Source organism: Solea senegalensis, linkage group LG12 (assembly GCF_019176455.1).
Source record: "Solea senegalensis isolate Sse05_10M linkage group LG12, IFAPA_SoseM_1, whole genome shotgun sequence".
NCBI classification, from domain to species: Eukaryota; Metazoa; Chordata; class Actinopteri; order Pleuronectiformes; family Soleidae; genus Solea; species Solea senegalensis.
Window position 1 is genome coordinate 7,856,857 of NC_058032.1, and position 13,481 is coordinate 7,870,337.

Consider the following 13,481-nt stretch of genomic DNA (forward strand, 5'->3'; position numbering starts at 1 on the left):
TTTCTGTCCATATGAACAAATGATTATAAATATTATATATGTGTAAGTCCGTCCACTGCTGAATTAATACTGCTCTATCCTGCTGTATTATCTTTCTTATCAAATGCTTAGCCCCCACGCTATATCCCTGTGTTATTCTCTTATTTTTATGCTAATATTTATATTGCTGTTTTATTTTCTCTTGGACACTGACATTTCAAATAAAACGATTCTGAAATCATTTAAGACATTTTGTCTGTGCCGTTTGTTTCAAGCCAATGTACGAGTTTCTTCTTTGTTAACAAAGGGGTATATGTAGCTGTTTTTGTAGATTCAATTTTTTAATTTGTTCCCTTGTTGAATAATAAATGGGAGGATTTTATTGCACATTTACTTCTGTTGATAAAATGAATCCATGTTATAGTGTTATAAACTTCAAAACTATTTATTACAGCTGAAAAAAAAAACCTCAGTCTGTGTGATAGCTGCTGTTACGCAAACACAAAAAAAGATTGACATTATCAAAACTAAAACTTGTTCCACTTAAACTGACTCACTTCTGCTCGCCAGCTTGTTTTTCCTCTCGTGTACCCTGTGCCTTTTACGTGGTCTCTTACACAATAACATACACGTCTATAAATAGCCAACGGGAGACATCACAAAGCAAAACAAAGGGAGCTGCATGCCGCAAACTCACTGCTGCAGATGTTGGGGGATGGACGAGCGGACGGGGAAGGATGGAGATGATGCAAGTGTGTGTTTTCCATTCAAGAGTTACAGCCTGAAGATTACACAAGAACATCTGAGAGCATCGTTGAATTAAAAAGAACTGAATTCATATTAAAAAAATAAATAAAAAATCTACTTAAAACAATACTTGTGCACTATTCTTCATTTTAGTTGAAATAAAAACATTTTGACTTGATAATCCACTCGTTCACACAGCAGCAGCATTCCCAGATCAAACACTCACATGCCCAAAATGGCCGACTCCTACACTGCTCTTCTCCAGCTGTATTGTGTGGTTGCTACGGCAACTGTCAGCCCCAGCACTGGATGCTCTCGGTCCCTTATCCACATCTTCATTACACGTCTATGCATTGGACATTGTTGGCTCCACTCGGAGGCCCGACTGCGCCGGCTGACCTGTGGGAGGACAAACATATTCAGCCATTTGTCAGACCTGGCAACACACAGAGAGACATATGCAGTAAACATGAATGTCCCTCACAGAGACACAAGTGGATGAGTCAGAGGTGATGAAACACACGGCGGGTTTCTTACAGTTTGATTCACTGAAGATTTACTGGACGCAAATTTTGCATCCACAATCAGCGGAAAGTGAATTCTTATAATTATTATTATTATTATTCACGTGGGCCTTTACAGTACTGTCTACTGCTAGACTTTAAAATAGCTTTAGAGCTACTTTGTCAGCTGATGTTTGTCATCCTGTGACACACACAGATGTCCACTCTGTCCCCATCTCCCCTGAGGGGAGACCCGACAGAATGGGGAGATTGTTCTTTTATTGCTCACCCCCCATCTCCCTTAATTAAGCACATTCCTGCTGATTATACACAGAGAGAAAGAAAGAGAGAGAGATACATAATAGAGTGACACAGTCACACACAGGCAAAAGACCTCAAACCAGAGATGTATAGTATGGTTGACCAATGACAGGAAGCAGTAGCAGACTGGAAATTGACAATAGACTGAGAGTGTGCAGAAATAACATGAGTCAAACAACCTGGACACCGAGTCGCCTCATCATCACATCCTGAATGAGTCAAACGTACACTCATCCAGGCGTGTGACAGCACACTCAGTACACTGACGTCACATTAGGAAAAAAGAATTCTTGTGTCAGTCTGACTAAAACCAGACTTTTAAAATACATGTGAACATGTTAGTCTGACTGATGTTGTTCTAAATTGAATCTCAAAGTGGGACTAACACACCCAGATTATGCAATTGGGAGTCAAATTACAGTGTGTGCACGTGCAGTCAAACTCAAGATAGCTTGGCATGCACACAAAAGTAAGACCGGACTGTATGCTCAGATTAAAGACAGAGATTAGAGACCTTTCTGTGCATTGAAACATTTAGAGACACTCTCACAGGATGAGTCAGTGAACAAAAATCAAACATTCACGTCACAGATTTTCTGAAACCTCATAATCCACTGCATCATAATTTGACTGAAAACAGAGCTGCCTCTCCTCACTGCCAGGATTTCCCCGCAAGAGGAAACAAGGATCTTGTTTCAGGCAGAGGAGGATCACCTCTGATCCATGTGTGGACATAGCAGGACATGATGTCACCGGCTGCTTGTGGCGGGGCAGGAAGTGAGTTTCCGCGCCTTTTTCCCCCCCCTCCTCTCAGGGAAACTACCCTCCCCCTCATCCTCCTTCACTGACTTCCTCTCTTCTTCCTTCTTCCTACTCCCCCCTCCCCCCTCTTCTCTCCTTCCTCCCATCCTGCAGCTGCCTCTGCTGTGTGTTAGGTCACCACATGTTGGAGGACAGAGCTCTGCTCTGTGGACATGCAAACTGAGGGATAAGCACCGGCTTAATCTGGATATTAGCGAGGAATAACTCTTCACAACCCTGGAGTGAACTATAGGCATGTTCTAAATCCAAGTGACACATTTTAAGCAGATTATTTTTATAAAGTTTGCGAGACCCAGAAACAGGCAGGAGTGAGTCGATGTGATTTCAGACTGACACATTTGGATGGATGTTTGTAATAAAAACTTAACAAGCTCGAGAGAGAGAGAGAGAGAGAGAGAGAGAGAGAGAGAGAAGGAGACTCACGTGCACGGCTCCAAAAATAAACCCCGACAGCCGTGCACACTCTTTGTGAAACACATGATAATGTTCGTTTTTCTTAAATCTAAAAAGCCGATATTCGCCGACTAAAGAGGAATGTGCTCATCAGACGGTGTCAGGAGGGAGAGCCGTGGTGTTTGGCTCAAAGAGGGAGGCAGGAGCATTGGAGCCTGATCGTTGCTAAGGCTAACGCGAGCCTGATTTAAAGGGACACAGTAATGTGCTGGCTGCATGGGTCGACTAAATCACAGCAATGGAGCTGTAGCAACGTGGAAGAAGAACACAATGCTCCCTTTTAAAGGCAACATTTTTCCTTTTACTTCTCTGTCTCTCGCTCCATCTTCTTTGCCAAGAGTTCTTGCGCCTGTTGTCTCAGCTGGGAGGATGGAAATCAGACAGGAGAGAGAGAGAGAGACAAGAATGAAGGGGAAGGAGACAGACTGAGGGACAGTGAGGGCAACTAAGAAACGGGATTAACTCTTTGTTGTTGTGTTACTTTACTAACTTACTTTCATGTATTGTTTTCTATTCGCTTAACAATATGTTTGGTTAACAGTGTGTGGTTTCAAGGGATCAAATGCTTCCATCTGGTGCAGTGTGGTTTAGGGGGGCATCATCTAACCCCTGTCTAACTCCAGACACACACACACACACACACACAGACATGAAAAAAACATTCAACCATAAACCCAATCTCTCTTCATAAGCCTTAAACCCCACTAAACACCCCCCACGCCAACATACAGCACTCACACACATACAGCTGCCACACCCCCAGCAAACAACAGAGCATTTAATTCATTTCATCCAAAGCTGGGGTTGTCATGGAAACATAAAATTCCCCATTTCAGAGAGGGGAGAAGGGAATGGAGCCAGGAGGGGAAAAGAAAGAGAAAAATAAATGTAAAACGTGCAGCAATGCAGCAAAGAGTCCAATAAATCAAATGTCTTTTGTTCTTCATTTCTGTTTTTTGTTTAGTAAGAGAGTGTGTGTGTGTGTGTGTGTGTGTGTGTGTGTGTGTTCTCAGACGACTGACAAACCCGTGTCTGTGTGTAAACCCTTCACTCTTGCAGACACTGACACAGAGGCATGTCGGCAACTCAGCACCATGGCGACAGGTGTTGCCGCGGAACTGGTGCAGCTGCTGCGTGGATATTTCAGGCTAATAAGCGTACAAAGCTCTTTTCTGCCCCACTCCCTCGTTCTGTTCTCCATACACACCGCCGCACACACGCACACACACGCACACACACACACACACTGATAGTGGAGGCTGGAATGTAAACTCTGAGAGAAGAAGACAACCATGTTTATACTAAGTTATTACATATTCAGCTCGCTGTTTGGTTAAAGAGAACAGACTCGTGAAAATCATGATCACATGACCAAACGTGGGTTACATATAGGGTGAGGATGAAACTCTGTTATTCCTAAAATATCAAAACATCATAAAATACAACTGCGAACATTTTCTTAATCTCCCTTGATCCCATTTTTAACTCAGACTTTTCCGCATTGGGAATATTCTGAGAGCAACATCTCACATTCTGACAGGACTGTGCTGCAGAGGGACAGTTCAGTTTTCTTCGTGTATATAGCGCCAAATCACAACATACTGTACATTATCTCCAGGCACTGCACATAGTAAGAGCACAGAGAAAGCCAGCAATTCACACAGTGGGCAAACACTAGGCATCAGTGGAGAGGGAAAGACATGGCAGAGGTTCAAACTGACCATTGTGTCACAGTTGAGGGTCCATGCTTGCTGCATGAGACTTGTCCTACCATCTTTTTATAATAATAGTTATTTGGAGAGTTCAAGAATGTAGTCATGAAATGATTATGATGGTGATGAGGACACACATGACACTGCAGTCCGACTGCACGGATCAACTTCACAGTCTCATTTGTAAATATGTGCCAGTGACCCAATTTACTGCTCTCATCACACGTCACAGACTCCACATCCCTGCTTTGTTCTCCCTCCTCTGTCCATTTATTTTCTACCGCCACAGAAAAACAAACACATTTACTGCGTCAGAGTTTTTCATTTCGCTGCTCTCATTTCTTCTCTATTATTATCCCTACATCCATTTCCTGGTCTCCCTTTTTGCTAACCCAGATAACCAGGCACACGCTGCCCTAGATAAAATGGACGTCTGTCTCTCTCTCTCTCTCTCTCTCCCTTTATGAACCCGCCTTCCTTCCTTCCTTCCATCCATCCATCCCTCCCTCCTCCACTGTCCTCCTTCAGTGACCGCTCTGTGTGTCCGTCTGAGGATGTGGTCCAGGTGCAGAGAGCAGTGTGTGTGTGTGTGTGTCATTTGTTCGCCTGTGTCCATGAAGCTCAAATATTCATGTGCCTGCTCTACATCAAGGCAACCTATGATGTCGGCTGGCAACAGACTCCCAGTTTCCATGGCAACCTCCACCATCCAGCCCCTCCTCTGCCTTCTCTTGAGTCATTTGGGGGGAGGGGCATGGCGGTGGGGGTGGTGGTGGTGATCACCCCCCTGGCAGAATGTGCAAAAGAGGGGAGACTTGTTAGCATCACAGGGAGTAGATCACTGGATGAGATGAGACGAGGGAAAGAAGAGAAACGACAAATACTCTGTTATTTAGAGACAATCAACACTGAAGAAAAAAGAGACAAATAAATATTTCAATGGGATGACACCATGAACAGTCACAGGTCTCTCCATCCTCCTCCGCTCTGTCGCCTCTTTGTCCTCTTTCCTTCCACCCCCCCCCATAAGAAGCCAAGAGACTATAAGATGCTTACTGTAACACAGCTGCACAATGGCTTCATAATACTCCTCATTTACCACACACACACATCAACCATGTCTTCCTGCCTGCAAAAGAGACTGTAACGCTGCCCCGTGTGCAGAGGCTGCTTCAGAGATGTCACTCCTCTGAAGCAGGACATGACACTGCATCACTTTACTCTTTTATGAGAGCAGAGGAAAGTCGCCGGGCTGTAGGATTAACGTCGTCATTTATGTCATCAGTATATCGCTGTGACTCGTGTATAACTGTCCGCCATTTTCACTCCAGTCATTGTTTACAGGCCTGGTCTTTTCTCCTCATCGACATTATTTCACATGCATGACGGAGCATCGTGCACAGTGGTTATTGCACTCTGATGCAGCTGCAGCTTTACATTCACATCTGTGTGGTCTTTGTCTATGTGGGTCATCTCCATCTCTGCAGCAGCCCCCGCCCCCCCGTCCCCCGTCTGTTCTGCTCATGATGCGGTGCAGAAAACCTTGAAAGCTCGGACAGAAAATGCATTTAATCCAGAATGAAGAAGAATACGTCGCGGGGGAATAAACTATGGGATGATGTGAAAATAATGCATGTAAAGGAGGAGGAGGAGGAGGAGGAGAGTGAGAAAGAAGGGAAAACACCGGAGGGAAAAAGAGCAGGAAAGACAAAGAAGCAGGGAGAGAGGTGAAGGAAGCAGACAAGACAGGACGGGAAAAACATCAAGAGGAGTCTGGTATGGGTGCTGATTTTTGCCAGCAGGAGGTTGAGTGTAACCATGGTTACAATGCAAAGGAGTGATGTCATCGCTTCTAATATGTCATGGTGGAGTATTTGGAGGTGTGAGTCTTTCTGTGCCCTCAGTCATTTACAATCACACCAGGAGAAAAATAGAGATTATTGTGTAAATCTGGAATTTTTTACCGCCTTTATTGATATTATTCACCGTTACCTTGCAGTTTCCCGGCCATTTTTTTTTTCTAATTTATTTCCAAGCTTATCTCTCTAAATGAGTCATAAAACCAGACATTCTACTCCAGGGTTTTCATGTCATTTCCTGTGTTAATTGCTTTTTCTTTTCCAATTAACCTCTCAGACTTTGATTGGAACAGACACGTTTGGAGTGATACACATTTCTGCGTTACAATCCGGTCGGATTAACCTCTAAATGTCACAGTAGATGTCGTTCTTCTCATCTTCATCCCGCACTCAACCTCTAATTCTCTTTATAGGACACACTCGCACATGCACGCACGGATAACCCGGATACACGTGTATATATGGCACACCCAGAAATGTACTGCCCTCTGAGGAAATCTGTCTGCTGCAGTCTCAGCCATGTAGGTCAATAGACGGACAACTCATCAACCTCCGTCAGTGTGAAGACAGATAGGGGGCAGGAGGGAGGGTCACATGTGGACACACACACACACACACACACACACACACCTCCTTCCACAATAACAAAAAAAATGGAATCACTCACAACTTAAAGAAAAGGAACAAAAGTATAATCTGTGTGAATGCACACGGACACTTGAATGTATACTGTAGTAAACAAGAGGATTTCATCATTTGGTTTCAGTGGCTTGTGATGAGGGCCTGACTTGTCCAGACAGACACAGCAGCCTCAGGGGTTTCACATGGACACCAGCATCATTTCAAACCTCCTCACATCTCATCACATCTCTGTCATGACCACACAAACAACAACTACATAACCACAGCACACCTCCCTGAGGTTAAGATATACTGTCTGTGTCCAAAAAGGCATAATCTCGGGTTTCACAAACCCCACAAGAAAACCTGGTTTAAAGATAAAGCCCACAAACAAAGCTGCGTTTGACTGTGCAACCCCTGGTGCTTATTGATATTCTGTTTGCATCAGCATCGAGCTCAGTCTGCAGGAGAAGACAGACCCTCGTCTCTCTCTCTCTCGCCACTTTGCTCATGTTTGGGGGAGAATTCCTCTTCAGAGAGACGGTGATCGACCAACATGACCCATGACCTTAGTACGTGTGTTAGCAGTTGAAAATGCACAGAAATAGTGAGTAAGTAAGAGTTCATGAGGGAGAAAAGGTGGATCCAAAAATTGTGACATTGACTGCAGGGGTTTGTCTTTCTAATGCTGACAAGAACATGAGAAGATGAGAAGAAGGAGAGGAAAGTTACAGTAGATGACAATTTGACGGATGGAAAAATGCAGACTGATGTAGCAGAAGCCGACAGAGGCACACAGAGGTGTTTTTTTCTCATGTGTGCAGCTCGGTGCATCAGGGTGAAGACGAGCAACGCTGTGACGATGGAGATGTCACTCGGTGGTGTGATGGCACGGCCAATCGGTTGACACTCACTGGCCCATGTTAATCGTCCACTAATTGTGTGTCACATGGAGAATGTTGTACATGAAGCCGAGTAATTCGATCAAGCTGATATCATTAAAGATATGAGGACCAACGCCAGGGAGACCTTGTGTGTGTGGATATTATGTGTTCAATTTGCAGGGAAATAAGCACCGCAGTGTAAAATGTGGAGTCGCACACTGTGCACATACTCACATACACACCGACTGTAATCCAAAAGCATCAGCTGTGGCTTTTTTTGTGGCATTCATCGGCAGTCACTCAAACACTGTTTCTGTGGAGTTTAAATGCCACAGTGGAGTGTATTTCTCTCTTCAACCAGCAGGAAAGTTGAGAAACTGCCAAACAAAACAAATGAGGTGAGGCTTTAATCCAAAGTTCTCAGAAACTAAGACGGGGAGAAAAAGAGAAAGAGAGAGAGAGAGAGTAGCTGCGGAGTGTACAGCCAAGTTTAAGACAAATGAAACACTTATTTTAGAGCTCTGGCTGGCAGTGGGGAAGCTGACAGCAGCCAGAGAAATGCACATTCACACATAACAAATATCAGAGGAAAAAGCTCAGAGAGCTCAAAAAATAAATAGACACAGGAACAGAAAGAAAGAAGAAAAAGAGAGAGAATTAAAGATAACATGTTCTGTGCATGTGCATCCATTGTTTTCTTTTCTCCACAGCTGAGGTCACATCTCCACACGCCCTCCTCCTCCTCCCCCTCCGCCAGGCAGTGGAGGGGTGACAGATATGCTCCAAGGTTCACTTTGCTACCTGGAGACCGACAGCCTCCCTCAGCTGGCCAATAGGAGGCTCTGAAACACAGCCTCCTGCTCCTCCATTGGTCCACCGCTCGAGGGAAATCATTCCACTATCAATAGCCATGTCATTGTGTCGCCTGGCAGTGCTGAAGCCAATTATACTGCCCCTTTCCTTTGTTCAGACCTCTTTTCTCCAGCAGACCCCCTTCACGCATATAAGCGGACACACACACACACACACACACACACACACACACACAGACTCTTGTTACCTAATAAATACATCTTCCTTCAACTAAACCAAACCTAAATGTTCTTTTTTTTAAGCATAAACACTAACTCTTCTAATTGTCTCTGAATCAACTACTGAATGTGCTTGAACAACAGCACATTGACTGTAACAGTTAGCAGATGTAGATAAATCTTAAAAGTGTCTCCTAGAACGTGTCACTGATGATTTTGATGACAATGACCTCACCGTGATTTTTTTGTTGCATATTAATGAATGACACGTGCTAACATCAGCATGCTTAGTTGGTCACATGACATGATGTTCAGCAGGTTTATCTATGTTTGTTTCTTCACAGTTTCACATGTTAGCGTGTAAATATTTGCTCAAAACATTAAGTTGCGCTTGTTTGTTTTGCAGGTGGTGGCAACAAGTTGACCCGATGACGTCGGCTACAGCTGAAATGTCAAATTTAAAAAGATAAATCTCTTGTTGGCCACGTATTACACCTCGATTTCTTGCTCATCCAGAGTAATTTATGAGAATTGATTCACACAGCTACATGTAAATCAAACTAAATAAAAAAAATGCAGCTATTCTACGATAAACAATGATTCATTCAAAGTCATCATGTCATTTAGAGCTCAGTTCTTTTTGGACTGATGTCATTTGTTTCCAAACAACTTAGGATGACAGAGGCACCACTTATGTTTACACAACCAACAGCGGTGTCACAAAGAGTGCGACAAAAAAGCACACACACACCTATAGGCTACACTTTCTCAAGGATGCAACAGTTAAATAAACAGCAGTGAGTCAAGAACACACACACACACACACACACACACAAACAGCTCAGACAGGTTGTCTGTTCTCAGCCGCTCCCACAGAGTTGTCAGTGTGAACAAAGTTCACCCATCAGCTAATCACTTCATCATGGCCTCTCATACTACAGTACTGTATATATCCTCTCAGCTTCTTTTCATCTGCTCCTCTGTTCTGTATTTCATTCAGTCTCAAACCTCCTCACTGTTTCTCCTGCAAATCACGTCCTCACTTCCAAACTCTCAAGCACTCGTCTCCAGAAACTGGCCCACTAAAGGATTAAGAAATATACAGTTTTTTTTACTAATTTCCAGAGATAAATGTGTTATTCAATCACCAGACAGTGGATCCGAGACACATGTCTCATTCCCACAACAACAGAGGAAGTTGGGATCGTAAAAAATTAATGAAAATTGACAACAACTCGACATCAAAGTCACTTCTTTCAAAGAAACTAAAAGCCCGTACTGTGTTCCTGTCAAGTTTTATGAGTAAACGATCTGGAAAAAAATCAAATAATGTTTGTAGTTTGTCAAAACAATTTAAAGCATGGAAATATATTCAAGCATTGATTAGAATTAGTTTCTGGCATGTTTAAAATGTGATTTTCCAGTTTAAAATCTTAAATGACATTTAAATGTGATAAAAACCAAAGTCTAGTTTAGATAAAAGCCTGTCTTCATGAGTGACGAGGACAGTTCCTCTGCAGTTCTGCTACACAAATGCCTCTGTAAGCCTTGCACACTCAACATAAGGAGCATACAGTATACTGTATGTACACATGCATGCACAAATACTAATGAAAAGCAAAGAGCAACGGGCCCTTCGATTGGGATCTGATACTACAGTGACTCTCTGTTTCTGTTTTCAAAGAGACAGGAAGGACAGTAGTGACATATATGGATACAAAGCAATCTAGGACATTTTGATTTACATTTCTTTCTTTAGTGTGGAGCCACAATCATTCCTGTCCTATGGTCCACATGTGTGTGTGATTTCCCACAGAGCGACCATAAAAGATAAAAGGAAGCCGGCTCTTTCTAGTTAAATTAACACAGGCAGTTTAATGAGGTGAAATCCCAGTTTTACTTAAGAGCGGAGGCCTTCACTGAGCGAGAGCACAGCAGAACTGGTGTCCTTATTCTCCAGTCGTTCGACTGGTAATGACTTCCAAAAACAGCACTCATTATCTTCAGTGTTCAATAAGATGAGATAACTCATTGTTTGACTACAACGCCGCTTCTGACGAGATATTTTCCATTAACTGACTGTTCCATTCAACTTTCCTGGAATAGCTGAAAGTTGAAGTTAAAATCCCCACTGCACCAGTGTTGCAATGTAACCAAGTACAAATACTGTGTTACTGTACTTAAGTATTAAGTTTTATTCACCATCTGCAATTTACCTTGTTATTTATATTTCTAGCAACTTTTACTCACTATACTACATTTCCTCTGTCTATCTTTGTTACTACCAAATAGAGCACATTACCACCACAAGCTCCTCCCACAATCCAAGATGGCAGAATGTCCTTTTGTTTGCTCAATGTTCGTCTGCTTTAACCATTTGTAAATGGATTTCTCACTGTTGAAAAGGGTTTTACGTTGCCGTGTCTTCATTGACTCAAAGTATTTCATACATTTTGGGACTGCGGCCTATTTATCCTGTTGTGTTTGTGAGCTGCTCCGAGGAACTGGGCTCCTCCACCTGCTCTGAGGCCGGTGCATTTGTTGGAGCCAACTAGAGATCAAGGGATCGGCTGCAGTTTTGCCATTCACTCATTCACATGCTTCAACATGGGGATAAGTGACACATGTAGACTAGCAGAGCCAGGAATTGAAACCACAGCCTTCCAGTTGAAAGACAATTTGGCCTACCACTGAGCCATTATGGCTGAATCCCAACTCCTCACCCTTGTAATACTTTTACTTCTAAAACTTAGTACATTTTATATCAGAATCCTGTCTATCTTCAAGAAGCTCTTGAAGACCCAGCTCTTCCAAGAGCATCTTCTGTCCCAGCACTTATCCTCCCCCCTCCCCTGCACTACCTCCTCAGCACTCTCACCCTGTCAGTTCCTATCAAGTGGAGTTTGTTCCAAGTCTTCTTCTATGTAGCTCATTCCTCTCTTGTAAGTTGCTTTGGATAAATGCCTAAATGTAAATGTAAATGTAACACAACACTGTTTGTAACCTCTACATGGCACAGGGTAACTTTTCCATGCATGACTGACACAAAGTCTTTCATGTGAAAAACGTATGGCTTGTGACGGTTTCCTGACAAACACTGTGAAAGATTTTTTTAAGATGTGAAAAGAAAAAAGAAATGTTCAAAGAGACGAATTCACTCACCTCACTCAATGACAGCTGAGGTCAGGAAACCCTCATGTGACTTTGCCAGACTTGCATCTGTGGTAGGTGGAATGACACGGCAGGGAATTTCTGAGATGTTTTTTCAGACAGAACAGGCCAGTGCGGCCAGACTGACCACCGCAGGAGGAATCAGGATCTCTTCAGGTTTCATGTTTCAGAGCCAGTGCTGTCATCAAAGAAAGAAAGCTGATGATTTGCCTGATGTGACACAGGTGAGTTCCCTCTGTGTGAACTGGGAACTTTACACTGAATACACTACTGAATATGAATATGTATTCAATCACATCTGTGGTTCCAGGGATCGCTTTGTCAACACTTAGTATATCTGTTAAGTGGCAGCGGTAGAGCGGGTCTTCTTCCACCCCAAGATGTTGGGGGTTTGATCCCCGGCTAAGAAAAAACAAAAACAAAAAAAAACAAAAAATACTGAATAAACTAAATGAATTAATTGCAGTACTATAGCTTAACACAGGAAGAATCATTTACAATAATCACCTACCACTATATTTCTCGTTTATTTTTGTTTCAGAACAAACCCATGGCTACTGAGAGTAATTACTGGAATGCAGTAATCTCAGTTTAGTTGTTGGACATTTTGTCTAAAAAGGATTGAAAAGAGGGGACAAATGATTAAAAAAACAGTTAGTGTTAGCATATGGATGGCATCAGTTGTCCTTGGACACTTACACACCGAGACAAACAAACCGTTAAATGGAATCTTATTGAAAGGATCATGTTCAAAACAGGCAATCAATGATGGAAAATGTCTCTGGAAACTCTGGAGGCAGAGGGAAAAAAAGCCAGGAATTTGTCTGTAAAAATAACTAATTCTTCTGTTTATTCATTCTTTTGCTGTTTATTGGCAGTAAGAATGATAGTTTTACTGAGTGCCTGAGCGATCTGATATTTTCACCACCGTGTGTTTACACAAGACGGAGGGAAAGAGCGTGCAGGAGACGAGAGACAACAGAGACATGAACTTTAAATGAAATTTACAGAGTGCATTACTGTGCAATATAAATATATATGTATACAATCCTGTGTAAGAGTCTAAGGCCACCATTAGATGTGTTGTTTTAGCAATGCTACGACCATACAGTATAGTTATTTCTCCACCACTTTGTTGGAACACATTCAGAAAATATGGGAAAAATGTCGTTTTAAATAAAATAAAAAACTTATCAAGTATTTAGTGTGACCTACTCCTACTCTTGAACAATCCAAATATCAGTGATCACAGACATAAACACAGCAAAGCTGACTTTTTCACAGTACTGTATTAACAACTAACTCACTCACTGATATTGAAGGTTACATGCACACTTTCAGGATTGCCACAAACTAAATAACGACCCATTCAAATCAC